Source organism: Rhinoderma darwinii, chromosome 11, assembly GCF_050947455.1.
Source record: "Rhinoderma darwinii isolate aRhiDar2 chromosome 11, aRhiDar2.hap1, whole genome shotgun sequence".
Taxonomy (NCBI): domain Eukaryota; kingdom Metazoa; phylum Chordata; class Amphibia; order Anura; family Rhinodermatidae; genus Rhinoderma; species Rhinoderma darwinii.
In genome coordinates this window covers 18,152,833-18,176,224 of record NC_134697.1, presented here as the reverse complement: position 1 = coordinate 18,176,224, position 23,392 = coordinate 18,152,833, and the positions used below count along the sequence as shown (strand labels likewise).

Below are 23,392 nucleotides of genomic sequence, written 5' to 3'. Positions count from 1 at the left end.
CACTGTGTGTATTAGCTCTATGCTGTGACATCACTGTTTGTATTAGCTCTATGCTGTGACATCACTGTGTGTATTAGCTCTATGCTGTGACATCACTGTGTGCAAATTAGCTCATGGGATGCATCAAAAGTGGTCAAGGGATACATGATGATCACATAGTTATATCCTTATATAAATCACTCGTCCGATACGCATGCCATTTTATGAAAAGTTGTGTGACATAGCAGAGCTGGTGTGGGTGTAGCAGTGGGCGAACTTATTTAGGAAATGAGTATTACTAAAATTTGGGTTCATTTGTTTGGAGAATTTTTTTTTTGTATACACATATAAAAGGGAAATGCAGAGATCTCAAACTGAGATTTTCTTCTATCCCCAGGCATGTTGTAATGGTTGATTCTTTTTAGATATGGGTAATTGATCCAGGATTTTTGTGTGAATCCCCCTCCCTTTACAGGAGGACAGCTGGCGACTGGCTCATAGGGGTTTTGGTTTTGCCTTCCCCTGGGCCGACACTTTACGATAGGTTGCGGTGTATGGAGCTGTGCTTTTCAATCTCAATATGTAACTATGAGCTGTTACTATGTAACAACATTTTTCATTGTGTCTATCTCACTCGGTTCCTTGTTTATCGGACTTCAGGCAGGTAAATAGTCACGTGAGTAGCTAATATTGACTTTACAGAGTTCGTTGGCAACTCATTTTGGAATAAGACCGAATTATGGAGTCACATATTGGAAATGCTAACTTACAGTACAAAGTGTAAAAACGTGAATGTTGGGCTCTACTTAAAGGGGTTGTCTGGTTTGAAACCCATTTTAAAATACCTATATCAGGGAATTCAGAGTTAATAGAGAGGTATCCCTATTCAAGATCCTCAGAAAGAGCTACAAAGAGTGTCTCTCGCTCTGCAGCTCCGAGTAAGTCCAGGTGGTATGCAGTTTTGATATTAATTTTAATAGGAACTGTGCAATGCTTCATTTCCCCTCTGGAGGCGCTACAGGGAAAATGTACACTTGCTGCCAGCTGATTGCTAGGAGGCCCAGTGATCAACTTATGGTTTAGGGAATTTTCTAACAAAATTGGATTGTCCACAGTGGACAACCCCCGTAAATAGTAAAATATAGTATAACTATGAATCAATAGAAGTTTTTCAAAATTGTATAAAGTATAAAAAAAGTATTTGTTGCCTTTAAAATTATGTCAGATCTGTTTTATAGCCCTACTCGGCAAAGGCAGAGCTATGATCAGCGACTCCAGTTCAGCAATAGTGCTGGGTATAGTCTGCTGTAGTCATAAATCTATCTAATGATATTAGAAGTTCAGGCTTGATTCTGCCCCCACCATGCTTTACACTGCATCACTGCTTCTTCAAATTAGCAGCTGTGCAGAAGCACAAACCCATTGTTACACCTTTGACAATCTCACCAGGAACTCCATTTGGGTCAGATTTCTATTACGGCAAGGGCAGAATGATTATAAACTACAATACTGGAATGCCAAGTTAGAGATTATCTGGTAATTGCTGCACATAGACTTAAGGGAGTTTTACACTGGGGAATTATCAGGCAGACAAGCGTTCATAGAAAGCTTATTGCCGATAATTGCCCTGTGTAAACAGGGGCCGCCTGCCGGCATGATAATGTATGGAGATGAGCGATCAGAGTAATGATCGCTCGTCCTCATACATAGCTCCTTGTGACAGGAGCAAATGAGCGCCGATCAACGAGCTGTCTCGTTGATCGGCGCTTGCTGCACCTGCCAAAATTGGCAGGTGTAATAGGGCCTTGAAGGGGGTTTTACACTAGGCAATTATCATGCAGACAAGCGATCATAGAACGCTTGCTGCCGATAATTGCCCTGTGTAAACAGGGCAGCGATCAGCAGATGAACGAGCAAAGACTGAATCATCTGCTGTTCGTATCGTTTTAAAAAACTGAAATATTATCGTTGTCAGCAGCACATGTGTAAACAGGGAGACATGATGATAATGTATGGGGAGAAACGACCGCTCATCCCCATACATAGCTCATTGTGACAGGAGCAAACGAGCGCCGATCAACGAGCTGTCTCGTTGATCGGAGCTCGCTGCAGAGGCCAAAATTGGTCGATGTAATAGGGGTTTGAGCCAAATGGGCCTTAAAGTGTAGCTAAACGTTTGACAAACTTCTGACATGTCATAGTAACATGTCAGAAGTTTGGATTGGTGGGGGTCCGAGCACTGAGACCCCCACCAATCGCTAGAACGAAGCAGCAGAAGTGCTCGTATGAGCGCTCAGCCGCTTCGTGTCTGTTCGGCTTTTTCCGTAAATAAATGTATCAGTGTACGGACTCAATACAAAGTCTATGAGCCCGTACTCCGATACATCGGCTTTCCGGAAAAAGCCGAACAGACAAGAAGCAGCTGAGCGCTCACACGAACTCTTCAGCTGCTTCGTTCTAGGGATTGGTGGGGGTCTCTGTGCTCGGACCCCCACCAATCCAAACTTCTGACATGTCACTATGACACGTCAGAAGTTTGTCAAACGTTTAGCTACACTTTAATAAGGGAGGTCCTGGTGTCTCTTTAAAATGTTGCCCTCCACTTTTCTTTACCAAACCAACATGATTGCATTAATTATTTTAAACTGTTTGGAAATGGATTCTGAAGTAAAAACCAATATTTGTTTAATGGGGTTTATAATTCAAAGTAGAGGACATTAATTCCATCAATGTCTCTTGCTAAAATGGGTTCTTCACAATTTCCTGACTTCTTCTTCTCCCGTTGCCTCCTTAGAGGACGTCTCGGAATTCTAATCACTTCTTTTTAATTGTCTTGCATTGAAGCCCAGTTATAGGAACATAGAAAACGTAACTTTTAGAACTATCTTTCTTAAAGGCTTCTTCCCGATGATTAAAGCCAGACCGATGACATCATCAGAAGATGGAAATATTTAATGATTATTGAGAAAAATTCTCACTTTCAAATAGGAAACATATTGCCTCTCGTAGAAGCCGGCCAGGGATAAAGACGCTCCTCTCTGATCGGTCACTGAAGTATACGGCACATTTGCTATTTGCATGGTGTTATTTGATATAGATAAATGTGAGCGTCAGCAGCGTACGATAGAAAATAGCAACACATACCATTCCATTTATGTTAATATTCTGCCATCGGACTTGTGCCTACAACATATAGGTCTAGCAATATATTCCTGGAAGGTAATTGAAAATATTCTGTATTAAATTTGCAGTCACATCATCTGTAACACCTTTATGAAATCCTGAATCCATCTGTTTGATTGTATGGAATTATCAAGTTTTCAGTATATAGCAACCTCCCTTAAAGGGGTATTTGCAAATATTTTTGCAAATGTTATTCTTTTTTTTAATAAATGTTTTTATTGTGATTTTCACCATAAACAATTATTTTACAATGAAACAGAAACATCAAAGCGACAAGGGCATTGTGATAATAACAGCGATTGATATTATAGCAGAAGATGCAGCTAATCCTGTGAATAAAAATCAGAAGTATATGGGCGTTCGCCATGTCAGTAGCTAGGTAAGGAACAATGCCCCTATCAGTACAGTATATCATAAGAAAGAAAATAACAGCAAATCAAAAATAAATCAGCACTTTGCTCAAGTGCAAACAAAAGTTCCTATGTGGAACTTAGAGCCAGCCATGCTCCCCACATTCCCCAAAACACCGCCACCCAGCAAATATTGTATACCCTATTCCCTTGCGGTAGGTACAGGCATAAATGCCCCAGTGTATTAATGGGAAACCTGCGGTCCCGCCTAACAGGTTCCAAACACGTAGGTCCGGGTTTCACATATATTGTTATTATGACATCGGTGGTGATCCCATCAATACCCTTTCCTGGTACCACACAGTGCTCTGGAAATTGGTCTTGATAGCCTCCCTAACTCGTTGTGGAAGAACAGAGATAAAACTTCCCCAAGTGTCAAAAAAAGATTCTATGAGCGCCGTCTTACGTATTGAGGTTTCCGTCCAGTCCATCCTGAACAAAAATGTGAATTTATCCAAAAACAATTGGATCGGCGGCGCTCGTTTTTGCAACCAAGTGGTCAAAATAGATTTTACACCCGCTGCCGCTATCATATGCAATAATTGACCTGCTCCCCATGTATAGTTATAACATCCTTTGTCCAGATAGCCAAAAATAGCCCACAAGGCATCATTAGGGCAAATGTTATTCTATGTATAATAAAAAAGATTTTGGAAGCCATGAGGAATTGATACACAGAGTATATTAAGAATACATATAACTTTCTATTACTCAACAAATAATTAACCTTCAAAAAAACACCAAACCTGTTGCTACTTCCCAAAAAGGTTTAATTTTTGGCTCGCTTGTTAAAAACCCATTGCTTCTTTAGATACCTTCTTGTCTGTGTTAACACTGGCTGGCATCTGCCCCCCAAAAAGGGTTCATTTTTGGACTTTTTTATTAATTTTAACGAGCATAAAAAAATCTGACAGTGCAGTGAGTTTTTACCACCGGCCACCATCCGTTTACCCGTAGCCATATATGTCGCTGTCACTTTGACATTACTAATGCTGTCTTGGCGATGAAGAGCTTGGATAGAGTTCTAGAAAACCTCAGAGTGTCAGACATGACTTTTCAGGGTAATCGGGGCACTTTTAATTAGTGACAAATATATTCAGACCGAAACAGATCTAACGGCTGGTTCGATGGATTCGAACCCAGAACGAATATTTGGAAATTCACTTATCTCTTGCCAGGACCACAGGTTCCCAGCAGAACATTGCCCAGAGCACCACACTGCCTCCGCCGGCTCGTGTTCTTCCCGGTGCCATCTCTTCTCCAGGTAAGTGACGCACACGCACCCGGCCGTCCATATGATGTAAAAAAAAACCTGATTCATCAGACCCGGCGCCTTCTTCCAATGCTCCATGGTCCAGTTCCGAGGCTTATGTGCCTATTGGAGGCACTTTTGGTGGTGGACAGGGGCACTCTGACCGGTCTGAGGCTACACTGCCCCAAATGCAGCAAGCTGCGATGCTCCGCATGTTCTGACATCTTCCAATTATTGCCAGCAGTGACTTTTTCAGTAATTTTCTTTACAGTAGCTCTTCTTTGGGATCGAACCAGACGGGCTAGCCATCACTGCCCAGATGCATCAATGAGACTTGGGCGCCTATGAACCCTGTCATCTTTTCCCCGGTAATCCTTCCTTGGACCACTTATGGTAGGTACTAATTACTGCACACCATGAACACCCCACACGACCGGCCGTTTTGGAGATACTCTGACCCAGTCGCCTATCATCACGATTTGGCCCTTGTCACAGTCGCTGAGATCCTTTCATGTGACCATTTTTCCTGCTTCCAACACATCAACCTCAAGAACTGACTGATCACTTGCTGCCCCCCCCCCCCTTGTCAGGCGCCATTGTCACCAGATCATCAATGTTATTCACTTCACCTGTCAGTGTATAGTCCAGTCCTGCACTTTCCCATTTCAATTATAAGGAGGGGGCAACATTTCACTTATTCCCGAGAAAGAAAAAGCCCCCGCTGTCCAGGAGCTTCGAGTTACGGCTTTAATTTAAAACTGAAGTTGTGATTATATTTCACCAAAACACTGAACTTGTATTGACAACGATCTACATGGGAGGAGGTTCATCAGAAGTGTGTGGTGAGGGGGGGGGGGACGTATTAAAATTATATGTCCATGGCGACTAAATCTTCAGAAACTGATTATGGGACTTCTTTCTTCACCTGGTAGGTTTCTCAAGGCATCTCATTTGATTTAGATTATCAGTCACTTGAACCCTGAAGCGGTGGAAGAGAAATTTGGAAGTGGCGATTAGATGAGTCGCCAAATTATCCTGAAGGGACAGAATCCTACAGGAGGCCAAAAAAGAAGGACCGGGTCTGGGGGTCAGAAAAATCTTCAGGGAACATAAAGTATCTGCCTAAGGTCCTACTCTACGTCTGACCAAAACTTTGTAATCTTGGGACAGAAACACCAAATGTGTGGTTTGATTAGAAATGTCCTACTACCGTTTTGTGTATACAGCTCCTATGCAGTGTCTCTTATGTGTCCGTGCCATCTGTCCCCAAATGTTTGTCAACAGATGGAAGGGAGTACGACTGCAGCGTCAGACTACACAGGGTTTGCTTGTAGTCTGTAATCATGGAAACACATTGGTCTGCATGGGAGCTGTAGACACAAAACTAATCAAGACTTTTTGCAGAGTCGCTTCATGAAAAATGGTTGCAACGGTGCATTTTTTTTTTTAATACATTCCTTTTAAATTTTGGCAGTGTTCATGGGTCACCGGCTGGAAGAGTTTAACCTTTTGACTATGGCAGCCAATCACTGACTATACAGTCATTATGTGCAAACGAAACATAAAGACATGGCGGGAGATCACGATAACAGCGCCAAATTTAAAGGGGAAGTTTATTACTTCGTTTTAGTCCTTTTAAGCCTTTTTTTTTTTAGGACAGGGCTCCTACCTATTATATCTTGTAAAGTTTCCAAGTCTGCATGCGTGTAATTTTGAATAGTTTCCAGCTATATAAAGTAAACGTTTTTTTTAAAGGGAATTGCTATTTATGCAATTCCCCCCAAAAGTTGTAGCTTCACATCGTCATGTCTCAGGCAGCCTGCGTGGTTTACATTCTGTGGCTGTCACTTGAAGCCCATCCTCCACCCCAGGAGTCACACAGGACCAAACAGACAATAACCCAAGAGGCGGCACAAGTGCAGAAAAGGGAAAAGCCATAGCCCAAAAAGAGGCGGGGTCTTAGTAAGGGGCGGGGTATGACGGGCATTAGTATTTAACTGATGGGCTGGGCTAGAGACAGAGAGGGCGGGGTCTTATTTATACGGTGCGGTGTTATAAGGAAAGGGGCAGAGCATGACGCCCACATCTTGGTATGTGGTGGGCGTGGCTTATGACAGAAGCCGGGCGGGGGGCGGAGCACCGGAGTCTGGGAGCGGAAGGCGGAGGTAGAGCGGTACAGAGCGGTCGGGAGTGGGTGATGGTACCGAAGCGGCAGCGAATGTGCTGCCTACTGGAATATAGGAACCGGAGTGTTACCGGAGAGCGGGCAGGTGGGTGCTCAGATCGTCAATGTGTATATTTGGGGGTGGGGGAGGTTGGCAGAGGATGCCAAGTGCAGCCCTTCTACTTGTGCTGGGCATAGCAGCAGCTTGGGGCGGAGGAGGCTGTGATGAGTTCATATACACTGTGCTACAAGTTGTGGCTGCAACCTGATGCTCACCAGCTATTGTGAAACTACATCTCCCAGCATGCCTTACCATTTGCAGCCTTATAGAAAACCTGTCAGGCCATGCTGGGAGTTGTGGTTCCACAATACATGGAGGCAAGCTGGAAGTTCTAGTCTGCAAACAGGTGGTGAGAAGCTGAAAAGGGCATACTGGGAGTTGTAGTTTTACATCTGATGACAAGTGACTGATAGAGCATGCTGGGTGTTGTAGTTTTACAACAGCTAGCGACAGAGCGACTGGTAGAGCATGCTGGGAGTTGTTGCTACATACTAGTGCAGTATGAGATGTAGTGGCTGCAACCTGTCGCTCTGCTGCTGTTGTGAAACTACAAGTCCCAGTGTACACTGCCATCTAGAGCCTTGGAGGGCATGGTGGGAGTTGTAGTTTCGCAATAGATGGAGAGATGCTGGTTGCAGAACACTTTTTGTAAAAGCAAAAACTTAGAAATCTGGATCGAGAGCAGTGATGACACGTTGTGTACGTTGGGGCCGGCCATCGTGCAGCGGCATGGGACGCAGCGGGGCAGTGACTTTGCAGCAGTTTGGTACCTGACAGGTGCTGTAAAGCGTCTATCCTTATCTATTTGCATTGTGGGGGGGGGGGGGGGGGGAGGAAATGGCGCTTTCCTAGTAGTAACAAGTGGCCAGATATAATAAACCAAAGTAACGACTGCGGAGGTAGTTTTTTTTTTCTTTCTTTTTTACTATTAACCCCTTTCACACTGCGTCTTCCCTGTACGTTTGACGTGTGCACCAACAAAGCACCCGACGCGTACGTCAAACGTATTTATTATACCGACTGAGGTCAAAGGGGCCTTTGTCGAGCTGTATACATCTAGTATACCGTTTTTTGGCTGGGCAAAATAGTGTAGTAGATTATCCAGAGGCATTCGGTAAATAAACGTATATAGTATACGTTTTTTTTCCAACATGGTAGCGTGTGCCACTCTATGGTATCGGTCACAGGCATCCATTAAACGGATACATCATGAGATTTACAATAGCTTTCCATTACGCATCCGTTAATCGGATGCCGTTATAGTCCATGGGTGACGGATGTCGCTGTTGGGAAACTGTCGCAGCCTCTGTTTAATGTCGGGATTATTTTTCCAGAAAATGCGTAAAACGGAGGCCATTAAATGCAGCGTAAAAACACTTCTATGGCTGTGACTGGTATGGGCTTTCACCACGTTGCGGACTTATTTACTGTAACTACCATACCGCCGAGCAGTCCCCAAATATGTGATCAGGAAATACGATGCAGCTACCGAACGGTCATATTGTACCTGTCCTAGTTCACACCTTCTTTTCAGCATGAAAAAGTGTCCAAAAAGTCTTTATGGTGCGACCTGAAACTTTTTTGGTGTTGGAAAAAGTTGCTTAACGCTGTTCATAAAATGACACCAGAAAAATAGTCTGAGTGTCCGCTGCGTGAGTTGTAGTCCAGCCCTCGCTGTATACGGTACTTGACCAATTATAGTGTAACACAATGTGGTAAAGCAGCATGTAGAGGATTTAAAGGGGTTTCCCAGGAATTAACCTTTATCATGTACATGAGATGACATGTTCTTGGGATAATGGTGGTGGTAGTAGTGGTGGCGGGAGGGGTTCCAGCAGCCAGACCCACCGTTCACACACATTGGTATTAACGTGAATTGTTGGAAAACCCCTATCGGGTGTGAGCACACACAAAATAAAAAATGTCTCAAAATACAGAGGTGTTTTCAAGGGAAAACAGCTCCTAATTTTCAGAAGTTTTTTTTTAATCGAAGTCGCGTTTTTTACGGCCGTTTTTGGAGCTGTTTTTCTAGAGAGTTTATGAAAAACGGCTCCAAAAATGGCTGGAGAAGTGACATGCACTTTTCAAAACGGCCGCGTAAAAAGACGCCCTGTCGGAACAGAACGCTGTTTTTCCCATTGAAATCAATGGGCAGATGTTTGGAGGCGTTCGGCAACCGATTTTTCAGCCGTTTTTTGGGACGTTTATGGCCCGAATAATGGCTGAAAACACTACGTGTGACCATACTCTCAATTCCTCTACATGTTGCTTTCCTACTTTTTTTTTACATTATCACTGGTCAAATATACAGCTACGGCTAGAGTACGGAAATGGACGTGAAGCAGCGATATTGTAGCGTCTGTATTACCGCCACAAGTCCCGGTCTGAGCACGTGTATAGGGATCTATGATGCTGTTAGCTTGGGTCATTAGACCCACAATCAGACCAGCGCTTGTTTGCAATATGGGAGCAAAAAACAGGTCTATATTAGGCCGGATTCACACGAGCATGTGCGTTTTGCCATGTGTCAGCCCCGTATGATGCGCGGCTGCGTGATGTTTGTATGTTTGTAAACCGAAAAGCACGTGGTGCTTTTCTGTTTTCATTCATCCTTTTCACAGCTGTTGCGCGAATCATGCGCGTCCCACGGTAGTGCTTCCGTGTGGCATGCGTGGTTTTCACGCACCCATTGACTTCAATGGGTGCGTGATGCGCGAAATACGCTCAAAGATCGGACATGCATGACTTTTTCGCAGCGGACTCACGCAGCATAAAAATCGCGCACCTGTCTGCATGGCCCCATAGACTAATATAGGTCCGTGCGACGCACGTTGCACGGACGTATATCACGTTCGTCTGAATAAGCCCTTAGGGTAAGAGCACACGGGGTGGCTGAGACCATGCCCCAATATGTTGTCGAATGGCCACACTATTAACGGCGAAATCGCGCGCCCGTTTGCCACCACGTGGAGATGTGGCTTCAGCCGCCCCGTGTATTCTTACTTCTGCGATCAAGTGGAAGCGGCCAGAGAATATCTTACATTAGACGCCTCCTGCTTAAAAACATTACACTATAGGGCCTAATTCAGATGGGCCAAATTCTACCTGTATTTATAGGGGTTATTCAGGATGTGAATTTTTTTTAATTATTGGCTGGAAATTAAATAAATAAAAAAAGCAATACTTACCTATTCTTGATCCAGCGGTGAACGCTTTGTAGCGATCCGGGTGGTTGTTTAGGTGGATGTAGCGTGTAACCGCTGCAGCCAATCGTGGGGCTCACTGGCGACTAATCGTATTTCTGGCATAATGCCAGAAATACAACGTATGGCGCTGAGCCTTCTGATTGGCTGCAGTGGTCACATGCTACGTCCATGTAAACAACCACCGGGAGTGCTGCCGAAGCGTCGGCGCTGGTTTGCCGGGGCAAGAATTGTTTTTTGTGGTTTATTTATTTTCCATGTTCACATCCCGGATAATCAGTTTTAACAGTCTGTATTCCGGATACAACACCCCGGCCCACTGCTGTTCTATGAACCGAACTTACATCGCCATAAATCCCTATGGTGTTGTAAGGTTGGTTCAGTAAAAATACAGGATGTCCAGGTGAGGCCTCAGGCCTAATATTTAGAATACATTATTTGGGAGATTTACTAAAACTGTTGCACAGGAAAAATGGAGCAGTTGTCAATAGCAACCAATCAGATTCCAGTTCTCATTTTTCATAGGCCCTGAGAGAAGAAATCTGATTGGTTGCTATGGACAACCATGAGGCCTTTGCAAAAAGCTTAGTGGAGCCGATATGTGACATAATGCTTTCCTGGTACTGCTCCCACTCTATTCTGGCGATCAGTGGGGGTCACAGCAGTCAGACCCCCTACTTTTAGACATGGCATTTCCTAGTGATACGCTAATCAATGTCTTTACTGCGACCACCGGTTTAAACATGTTTAGGCTAGGGCTATACATTAATTCTAGCGGGCTTATAGGGGTTTTCCACAAGGTCTTAAAAGGGTTGTCCCATTAGGACAACTCCTGTCCATATGCCTTACTGGGACGTTATCCCTGCTTGGGACCCCCTCTACGTGCCAGAATGGAGAACGGCTACCGATATGGCGGACCCAGCGCATCCATGTGGCCGGCATGTAATGCTACATTTCACTTGCAGCGGCCGGCTTCGTGTACGTCTTCCCTCACCCCCGTTATCAGTCGTTATCACTGTGGTTGAGAGAAGCTGTAGCCCAAACCGGCTTCTTCTTGGAAAGGGGTTTACCCATCTAAGACGTTGGCATATGTCGTCAATGACTAGTGGGATTTGACCAACGGGACCTTGAATAAGGGGGCATAGCCCCGTGGACTTTTCTAAGACAGAGGCGATGTGTAGAGGATTGCAAAAAAGTCTGCAATGTTTGTTGTGGCAGACAAAATCTCTCACGATGGAGCCAAACCGCGACTGGCGGACCCCAGTGACCTATAATAGGGTCCATCTGGGTTAGGTCAAGGTTTCTGCTGCATGCAGGGACTCAACCGTAAATGGGGGCTCCTGTTCATCTATTGGGGGCAATGTTTTGGGCAGGGTGAGCACATCTAGTCCCCATCTATGACAGCGGGATTAGTACTGTTCTCTATGATGAAGCGTATGCCGGCGCTGTATACAGCAGGACACCTGTTGCTGTAGACGGTCGCTGCTTTTCTGCATGCTGCTTCTTTAATTGTTCATTATTTTTTTAATGTTTGTTGTTCATGCAAAACACCATTACGTCGAGCTGAGAATATGCAGCATGAGTCACCGCCGGTAATGGGTGCATATTCCTGATCTCCTTACTAAAGTCACAATCAAACGTCACATTAACATACAGTACAGATGATCCATATGTAATCACACGGTACACGCGGGATCTCATCCTATAGATCGCAGCTCAGATATGTGTTATATAGGGATTATCGGCATGTACCATGTGTTCTTGATGAATCCAGGAGGGAAGAATGATGCCACAAACAACCGCCACTATACGAGCTGGATATTGAAACGCATCACGTTTTTTTTTAAAAACGCGGCAAAGAGTGCAGGAAGGTCAAAACGCGACCTCAAAATTCCTAAAGGTATTTTGAGGCAGATTTTTTTTTTCGCCTGCAAAAAACTGTGCGACCAGGGCCATAGTTTAGCGTGTGCACAATAAAGCTCCAGAAGTACACGCCAATCGTGTCCATGTGGTAACATTAGACCAGCGGAGACTAAAAAGAGTGTCCTTTTGGCCTCCGTTGCGCCGGTATAACTTTTCTGGCCTATTGATGCTTTTTTCTGGGTCAGTGGAGTTTTTTGTTTAAAAAAAACCATCAAGCGCAAAAAAAATATTGTGCCAACTGGCTATTAGAGCCTAACGAAGAATACAGTGGACTAATGGTTGTAAGGCCACGTGCACACGTTGCAGAATTTGATGTGTAAAATGCAGGTAAAATCCGCACTTGGTATTGCAGGTTTTTTTTTTTTAAAGGGGTTTTCCCATTAGGGACATTTATGACATATCCACATATCTGGGACCCGCACTAATCTCCAGAGTTGTGGCTGAAGTGTGTGATTTCAGACCATGAAGAAGAAAACCGCTCTCCGTTTCCGTAAGGGTATGTTCACACGGGCTCTTTTCAGCCATTTTTTGGTTCGTAAACACCCCGAAAAGCGGCTAAAAATGCAGGGGCTGAACGCCTCCAAACATCTGCCAATTGATGTCAATGGGAAAAACGGCATTCTGTACCCACAGGGCTTTCTTTATGTGGCCATTTTTAAAAACAGGCGTGTAAAAACAAAAAACGCCTTGTAAAAAGAAGTGCTTGTTACCTCTTGAGCCGTTTTTCATTGACTCAATAGAAAAACCGCTCCAAAAATGGCCGTAAAAAAATGCTGCAAGAAACGCAAGTAGCTTAAAAAACGTCTGAAAATCAGGAGCTGTTTTCCCTTGAAAACAGCTCAGTATTTTCAGCCGTTTTTTGTTAAGCGTGTGAACATATCCTAACTCCCATAGTGGTGAGTGGCAGTTACGGAAGCAGCGTAGCCACAACACGGAGAGGTAGAACGGGGGTTAGGGGGCCCCGTTCTGGAGATAGGTGGGGGTCCCAAATATGGGACTCGCGTCTATCTGACATTTATGACATATCCTGTGGATATATCATAAATGTCCCTAATGGGAAAACCTTTTTTAATGCATTTTTTTTTTCTTTTTGTGAAAACTGGTGCAGATTTTATGCTGCGGTTTTTGCAGACATTATTTTTCTTTTTATAAACTTGTCAGATAAAATACTTGAGACAGAAAAGCAAGATATATTGACATGCTGCTGATTTTAAAATCCGCACCGCAGGTGAATTTACATGTGGAAAAATTCTGCAACGTGTGGATGAGATTACTTGGAAACGCATTTACTTTGCTGGTACTGTATTAGGGCTTATCCACACGTAGCGGAATTGCTGCGTATTTTCCGTCCGGGATTGCAGATGGAAAATACGCCACAGGATACAGTAACAGCAAAGTGGATGAGATTTAACAACATCTCATCCACACGCTGCGTAAATATTCCGAGCAGAAATTGACCTGCGGTGCGTATTTTTCGGACTGCAGCATGTCAATTCTTGTCGCGGAACGTGGACTGAATTGCTGCGTTTTTCAGAGGAGATGTCACCATCGCCCGGCATTGTGAAAAACTTGGCAAAATACACACCATTTTCTGCAGTCAAAAATGACGGAAATTGTGCGGTTTTGCCGCAGCGGAATGTTCGCAACTTTCAACGGAATTGCTGCAGAAATTCCGTTACGTGTGGACGAGCCCTTTCACTGCGGATTTCATCTATGCGGTGGTGATACACACTGTGGGCTTATGTCCTAAGTCAACTGTATTCATAAGGGGAGCGCCCCCCACACCAGTGACTAACGTGCTGCGTATATCTGCATGTATACATGGCAGCCTCCAATCACTAGTGATTTGCGCTTCTAACAGTGGGAATCCTTATGTGGTCACTCATTGAAATGAATAGACGACCATGTAACAATATAATACATGGTTTCGAGCAGGGTACTACCTTTGGACACCCAATATCTTGATGGGACAATTAAGGGCTGGAGTTTTTGTCTAAGACTTATGTACCATCCATATACAGTTCAATCCGTGAACATTGATGTGTTTGATGATTTGGATCCATAACATGTCTCCATGACAACACCTGAGAGAAATCAGGAAGAGGGGCATGTTGTAATCAGAATCTCTCAGTAGTGCAGCCTCAGGCTTTGGGCCTGGCACGTCAAGTGATTATTTCTCAGCATAAATGTAAGATATTAAATGTTTTTCACAAGGAACCCCTTGCACTGTTAGATGGCAGCTAAACTACATGGCGCCTTAAACGGTTCAGAACGGAAAATCAGAAAAGCTCTGAGTCACCCCCACCAAGCCTTTGCACGTGTTGAATAGGCCTACTTTTTACGCCAGGTCCTATTACGCCTAAGACTTTGGTAGGAAGCTGTGTGTGTCCATAGCAATTGTTTGTGCCCATAGAAAAATATTGCTTCGGCCTACTTGGTACACATATATTTGTATTGTATGATTCAGATGATCAAATAAGTAATATAAGATATTGATCATTTATTCAGGGAGTGCGTATCATCAGATCGTCAAAAAATCATAATAGGTAGACAATACAAAAGAAAAGGTGGGAAAAATAAACAGGGCACCCTGGGTAGTACCCATGACTGTAGTAAAATATGGCAATTGCACCAACTTCGGTTTTAGTAGAAAGACACGAGCGAAGCGAAGATCAGCCAAGCAAAGGTTGTGTCTCTGTAGGTTTCCTCCCAATGAGGGCTGGACAAATTCCAGGGGCCAGAGGCCCAAGACGCCCAGAAATTGCTGCCGGACTCCAATGCAAAACTACCCAAAAAGTTAGTCTATAAAAGTTATCCATTTCCTGCTGCTAAAGTCAAACCTGCTCCTGGAGTAGTCGGACTACTTACGTATACAGTATTTGATTTTCTTACGGCCCTGCAGGCATCTTGAATCCCAATGTTGGCTCAAGCCTGCTGCATGGCATAGCTGCCAGACTTGGCATTTGTAAGTGGAAATTTACCCTCAGACCTATTAACGTCCTTGCACAATGCACCGTGCAACGCTCCTCCAGCAGACTGGTGCACTGCTCACAGCTTATGACTGCCCGATGCATTAGCCCTCGCCTATACCGCAGTCTAAGGCCCCATGCACACGACCGTAAAAAATGGACCCATTCACTTTCATTGAACGCGGACACCTTTCCGTAGCACTATGGAAGGGTGTCCGTGCCGTGGAAATGTTCCGGGAATTATGGAACATGTCCGTTCTTTTGCATTTTGCGGGCCGTGCTCCCATACTTTGTATGTGAGCACGGCCCAAAAATGCCGGCTGTCAGTCGGCGGCCGGCCATGCCCGCATTCGTGGGCCGTGATTGCGGGCACGGCCGTGTGCATGGGGCCTCTGTTTTTGCAGACAGCAATCCATTCACTTCCATTGAACACGGACACCTTTCCGTATCGCTACAGATGAGTGTCCGTTCCGCAGAATTATGGAGCATGTCCGTTCTTGGTCCGCAATTGCGGCATGGACTCCTCCATAGAAGTCTATGGGGGAAACCAAAATTGCGGATGGGAGGTGCGTCCGCAAATACGGATAGCCATCCGCAAATACAGAAGTGTTGCTAAGCGACACTAAGAGGGGATTTCCCATCAACCAGACCTCTTTATTTTGCGGATCCGTATATACGGATGCACTACGGACCGTATTTGCGGATACCATTCAGCAGAAATGAGTACGTTGCTGATGATTTGCTGATGACTATAAAGCAATACGGAACCGTATTTGTGGTCAGTATTTGCGGATACGGTCGTGTGCATGAGGCCTTAGGCCCCATGCACACGACCGTGCCCGCAATCACGGCCCGCGATTGCGGGCACGGCCGGCCGCCGACTGACAGTCGCATTTTCGGGCCGTGCTCCCATACAAAGTATGGGAGCACGGCCCGCAAAATGCAAAAGAACGGACATGTTCCATAATTTCCGGAACATTTCCACGGCACGGACACCCATCTGTAGTGCTACGGAAAGGTGTCCGCGTTCAATGAAAGTGATTGGCTCCATTTTTGCGGACCGCAATAATACTACATTACTATAATACTACATTACTATAACAATACTACATTACTATAACACTACACTACTATAATAATACTACATTACTATAACACTACACTTCTATAATACTACATTACTATAACACTACATTACTATAACACTACATTGCTACAATAATACTGCATTACTATAACACTACATTACTATAATACTACATTACTATAATACTACATTACTATAATACTACATTACTATAACACTACACTACTATAATACTACATTACTATAATACTACATTACTATAATAACAATACTACATTACTATAATACTACATTACTATAACACTACACTACTATAATACTACATTACTATAATACTACATTACTATAATAACAATACTACATTACTATAATAACAATACTACATTACTATAACAATACTACATTACTATAACAATACTACATTACTATAATACTACATTACTATAACACTACATTACTATAATACGACATTACTATAATACTACATTACTATAATAATACTACATTACTATAATACTACATTACTATAACAATACTACATTACTATAACACTACACTACTATAAGGGTATGTGCACACACACTAATTACGTCCGTAATTGACGGACGTATTTCGGCCGCAAGTCCCGGACCGAACACAGTGCAGGGAGCCGGGCTCCTAGCATCATAGTTATATACGATGCTAGGAGTCCCTGCCTCGCTGCAGGACCACTGTCACGTACTGAAAACATGATTACAGTAAGGGACAGCTGTCCTGCAGCGAGGCAGAGACTCCTAGCATCGTACATAAGTATGATGCTAGGAGCCCGGCTCCCTGCACTGTGTTCGGTCCGGGACTTGCGGCCGAAATACGTCCGTCAATTACGGACGTAATTAGTGTGTGTGCACATACCCTAATAATACTACATTACTATAACACTACACTACTATAATACTACATTACTATAACAATACTGCATTACTATAATAATACTACATTACTATAACACTACACTACTATAATACTACATTACTATAACACTACATTACTATAACACTACATTACTATAACACTACATTACTATAACACTACATTACTATAACACTACATTACTATAACACTACACTACTATAATAATACTACATTACTATAATAATACTACATTACTATAATACATTACTATAATAATACTACATTACTATAACAATACTGCATTACTATAATACTACATTACTATAACAATACTACATTACTATAATAACAATACTACATATCTATAATACTACATTACTATAATAGTACTACATTACATTACTATAATAACAATACTACATTACTATATTACATTACTATAATACTACATTACTATAATAACAATATCTTTTATTAGAATTCTACATTGTGCGGTTCCTCTGTTATTCCTCCTAGAAATTTATAAATAAATTAATAGCTGGGTGTTTCCAGTTGGGGGTGTGTCCCTGCACAGACTGAAACTGTCCAACCAGTGCTCACAGTATCAGAGTGTATTGGGACGCACCCCATTGACAAAGGGGATGGTAACACCCAGTTTTCAATTTATTCATACGTTTCTAGGAGGAATAACAGAGGAAAGGCACAACGCAGAGTTCTAAGAAAATATGCTCCAGAATTGTTATTTCATGGGGAATACAATTAATTACTGAAACAGACATGTCAGGATAGGTGACCGTTCCTATTTAAAGAAGTACAGTAACATTTTGATAGTCTGGCAAGCCGGTAACCAGTGCTCTGCCTGAAGCTTGCTGATTCATGCATTACTATAACAATACTACATTACTATAATACTACATTACTATAACAATACTACATTACTAACAATACTACATTACTATAACAATACTACATTACTATAATACTACATTACTATAACATTACTACATTACTATAACACTATATTACTATAACAATACTGCATTACTATATTACATTACTATAACAATACTACATTACTATAATAACAATACTACATTACTAGAACAATACTACATTACTATAATACGACATTACTATAACAATACTACATTACTATAACACTACATTACTATAATAATACTACATTACTATAACAATACTGCATTACTATAATACTACATTACTATAACACTACACTACTATAATACTACATTACTATAACAATACTACATTACTATAATAATACTACATTACATTACTATAACAATACTACATTACTATAACACTACACTACTATAATAATACTACATTACTATAACACTACACTTCTATAATACTACATTACTATAACACTACATTACTATAACACTACATTGCTACAATAATACTGCATTACTATAACACTACATTACTATAATACTACATTACTATAATACTACATTACTATAACACTACACTACTATAATACTACATTACTATAATACTACATTACTATAATAACAATACTACATTACTATAATACTACATTACTATAACACTACACTACTATAATACTACATTACTATAATACTACATTACTATAATAACAATACTACATTACTATAATAACAATACTACATTACTATAACAATACTACATTACTATAACAATACTACATTACTATAATACTACATTACTATAACACTACATTACTATAATACGACATTACTATAATACTACATTACTATAATAATACTACATTACTATAATACTACATTACTATAACAATACTACATTACTATAACACTACACTACTATAAGGGTATGTGCACACACACTAATTACGTCCGTAATTGACGGACGTATTTCGGCCGCAAGTCCCGGACCGAACACAGTGCAGGGAGCCGGGCTCCTAGCATCATAGTTATATACGATGCTAGGAGTCCCTGCCTCGCTGCAGGACCACTGTCACGTACTGAAAACATGATTACAGTAAGGGACAGCTGTCCTGCAGCGAGGCAGAGACTCCTAGCATCGTACATAAGTATGATGCTAGGAGCCCGGCTCCCTGCACTGTGTTCGGTCCGGGACTTGCGGCCGAAATACGTCCGTCAATTACGGACGTAATTAGTGTGTGTGCACATACCCTAATAATACTACATTACTATAACACTACACTACTATAATACTACATTACTATAACAATACTGCATTACTATAATAATACTACATTACTATAACACTACACTACTATAATACTACATTACTATAACACTACATTACTATAACACTACATTACTATAACACTACATTACTATAACACTACATTACTATAACACTACATTACTATAACACTACACTACTATAATAATACTACATTACTATAATAATACTACATTACTATAATACATTACTATAATAATACTACATTACTATAACAATACTGCATTACTATAATACTACATTACTATAACAATACTACATTACTATAATAACAATACTACATATCTATAATACTACATTACTATAATAGTACTACATTACATTACTATAATAACAATACTACATTACTATATTACATTACTATAATACTACATTACTATAATAACAATACTACATTACTATAATACTACATTACTATAACAATACTACATTACTATAACAATACTACATTACTATAATAATACTGCATTACTATAATACTACATTACTATAACAATACTACATTACTATAACACTACTACCGTGTTTCCCCGATAGTAAGACACCCCCGATTGTAAGACGTATCGGGGGTTTCAGGGGGGTCGGCTAATATAAGCCGTACCCCGAAAGTAAGACATATGTCTTACTTTCGGGGAAACACGGGGGTATTTCTGATGCGCGGCTGCGTGATTTTCGCGCAGCCGCCATCATAGAGATGAGTCTAGTCGACGCCCGTCACTGTCCAAGGTGCTGAAAGAGCTAACTCTTTCAGCACCCTCGACAGTGAATGCCGTGAAAAAAAGAAAAAGTTCGTACTTACCGAGAACTTCCCGGCCGTTGCCTTGGTGACGCGTCCTTGGTGACGCGCCTCTCGACATCGGGCCCCACCTCCCTGGATGACGCGCCAGTCCATGTGACTGCTGCAGGCTGTGCTTGGCCTGTGATTGGCTGGAGCTGTCACTTGGCCTGAATCGTCATCCCGGGAGGTCAGACTGGAGGAAGACGCCGGGAGTTATCGGTACGTCAGAACTTCTTTTTTTTTTTGACAGGTTCATGTTTATTGGGATCGGAAGTCACTGTCCATGGTGCTGAAACAGTTTAACTCTTTCAGCACCATGAACAGTGACTATCTAGAAAATCGAGCAACGCAACGCAATATAAGACATACCCCGAAAGTAAGACATAGTGGGGATTTTGGGGATAAAAAGAAAGTAAGACACTGTCTTACTTTCGGGGAAACACGGTACATTACTATAACATTACTACATTACTATAATACTACATTACTATAACACTACATTACTATAATACTACATTACTATAACACTACATTGCTACAATAATACTGCATTACTATAATACTACTACATTACTATAACAATACTACATTACTATAATACTACATTACTATAACACTACATTACTATAACACTACATTACTATAACACTACATTACTATAACACTACATTACTATAACACTACATTACTATAATACTACATTGCTACAATAATACTGCATTACTATAATACTACTACATTACTATAACACTACATTACTATAACACTACATTACTATAACACTACATTACTATAACAATACTACATTACTATAATAATACTACATTACTATAATACTACATTACTATAACAATACTACATTACTATAATACTACATTACTATAATAATACTACATTACTATAACAATACTACATTACTATAACAATACTACATTACTATAATACTACATTACTATAACAATACTACATTACTATAATACTACATTACTATAACAATACTACATTACTATAATACTACATTACTATAATACTACATTACTATAATACTACATTACTATAATAATACTACATTACTATAATACTACATTACTATAACACTACTACATTACTATAACACTACTACATTACTATAACACTACTACATTACTATAACAATACTACATTACTATAATAATACTACATTACTATAACAATACTACATTACTATAATACTACATTACTATAACATTACTACATTACTATAATACTACATTACTATAATACTACATTACTATAATACTACATTACTATAATAATACTACATTACTATAATACTACATTACTATAACACTACATTACTATAACACTACATTACTATAACACTACATTACTATAACACTACTACATTACTATAATACTACATTACTATAACAATACTACATTACTATAACAATACTACATTACTATAACAATACTACATTACTATAACACTACTACATTACTATAACATTACTACATTACTATAATACTACATTACTATAACACTACATTACTATAACACTACATTACTATAACACTACATTACTATAACACTACATTACTATAACACTACATTACTATAACACTACATTACTATAACACTACATTACTATAACACTACATTACTATAACACTACATTACTATAACACTACTACATTACTATAACACTACATTACTATAACACTACATTGCTACAATAATACTGCATTACTATAATACTACTACATTACTATAACAATACTACATTACTATAATAATACTACATTACTATAACACTACATTACTATAATACTACATTACTATAATACTACATTACTATAACACTACATTACTATAATACTACATTACTATAACACTACATTACTATAATACTACATTACTATAACACTACATTACTATAACACTACATTACTATAATACTACATTGCTACAATAATACTGCATTACTATAATACTACTACATTACTATAACACTACATTACTATAACACTACATTACTATAACACTACATTACTATAACACTACATTACTATAACACTACATTACTATAACACTACATTACTATAACAATACTACATTACTATAATACTACATTACTATAACAATACTACATTACTATAATACTACATTACTACAATACTACATTACTATAATACTACATTACTATAACAATACTACATTACTATAATAATACTACATTACTATAATACTACATTACTATAATACTACATTACTATAACAATACTACATTACTATAATACTACATTACTATAACAATACTACATTACTATAATAATACTACATTACTATAATACTACATTACTATAATACTACATTACTATAACAATACTACATTACTATAATAATACTACATTACTATAACAATACTACATTACTATAATAATACTACATTACTATAACATTACTACATTACTATAATACTACATTACTATAATACTACATTACTATAACAATACTACATTACTATAATAATACTACATTACTATAATACTACATTACTATAATACTACATTACTATAACAATACTACATTACTATAATACTACATTACTATAACAATACTACATTACTATAATAATACTACATTACTATAATACTACATTACTATAATACTACATTACTATAACAATACTACATTACTATAATAATACTACATTACTATAACAATACTACATTACTATAATAATACTACATTACTATAACATTACTACATTACTATAATACTACATTACTATAATACTACATTACTATAATAATACTACATTACTATAATACCACATTACTATGATACGACATTACTATAATAACAATACTACATTACTATAATACTACATTACTATAATACTACATTACTATAATACTACATTACTATAACACTACATTACTATAACACTACATTACTATAATACTACATTACTATAATACTACATTACTATAACACTATATTACTATAACAATCCTACATTACTATAATACTACATTACTATAACAATACTACATTACTATAACATTACTACATTACTATAACAATACTACATTACTATAATACTACATTACTATAACACTACTACATTACTATAACACTACTACATTACTATAACAACACCACATTACTATAATACTACATTACTATAACACTACATTACTATAACAATACTACACTACTATAATACTACACTACTATAATACTACATTACTATAACACTACATTA

At 39.7% G+C, this 23,392-nt stretch overlaps 1 protein-coding gene across 1 annotated transcript in view; it reads left to right on the top strand.

The window, feature by feature from the left end:
* The first annotated feature begins 6,981 nt into the window (after positions 1-6,981).
* LOC142663619 (uncharacterized) overlaps positions 6,982-23,392 on the top strand; it is a 69,971-nt gene continuing 53,560 nt past the window's right edge. The window contains exon 1 of the mRNA XM_075842371.1: positions 6,982-7,094. The gene's annotated coding sequence lies outside the window, so the exon portion shown is untranslated. The remainder of the gene's footprint in view (positions 7,095-23,392) is intronic.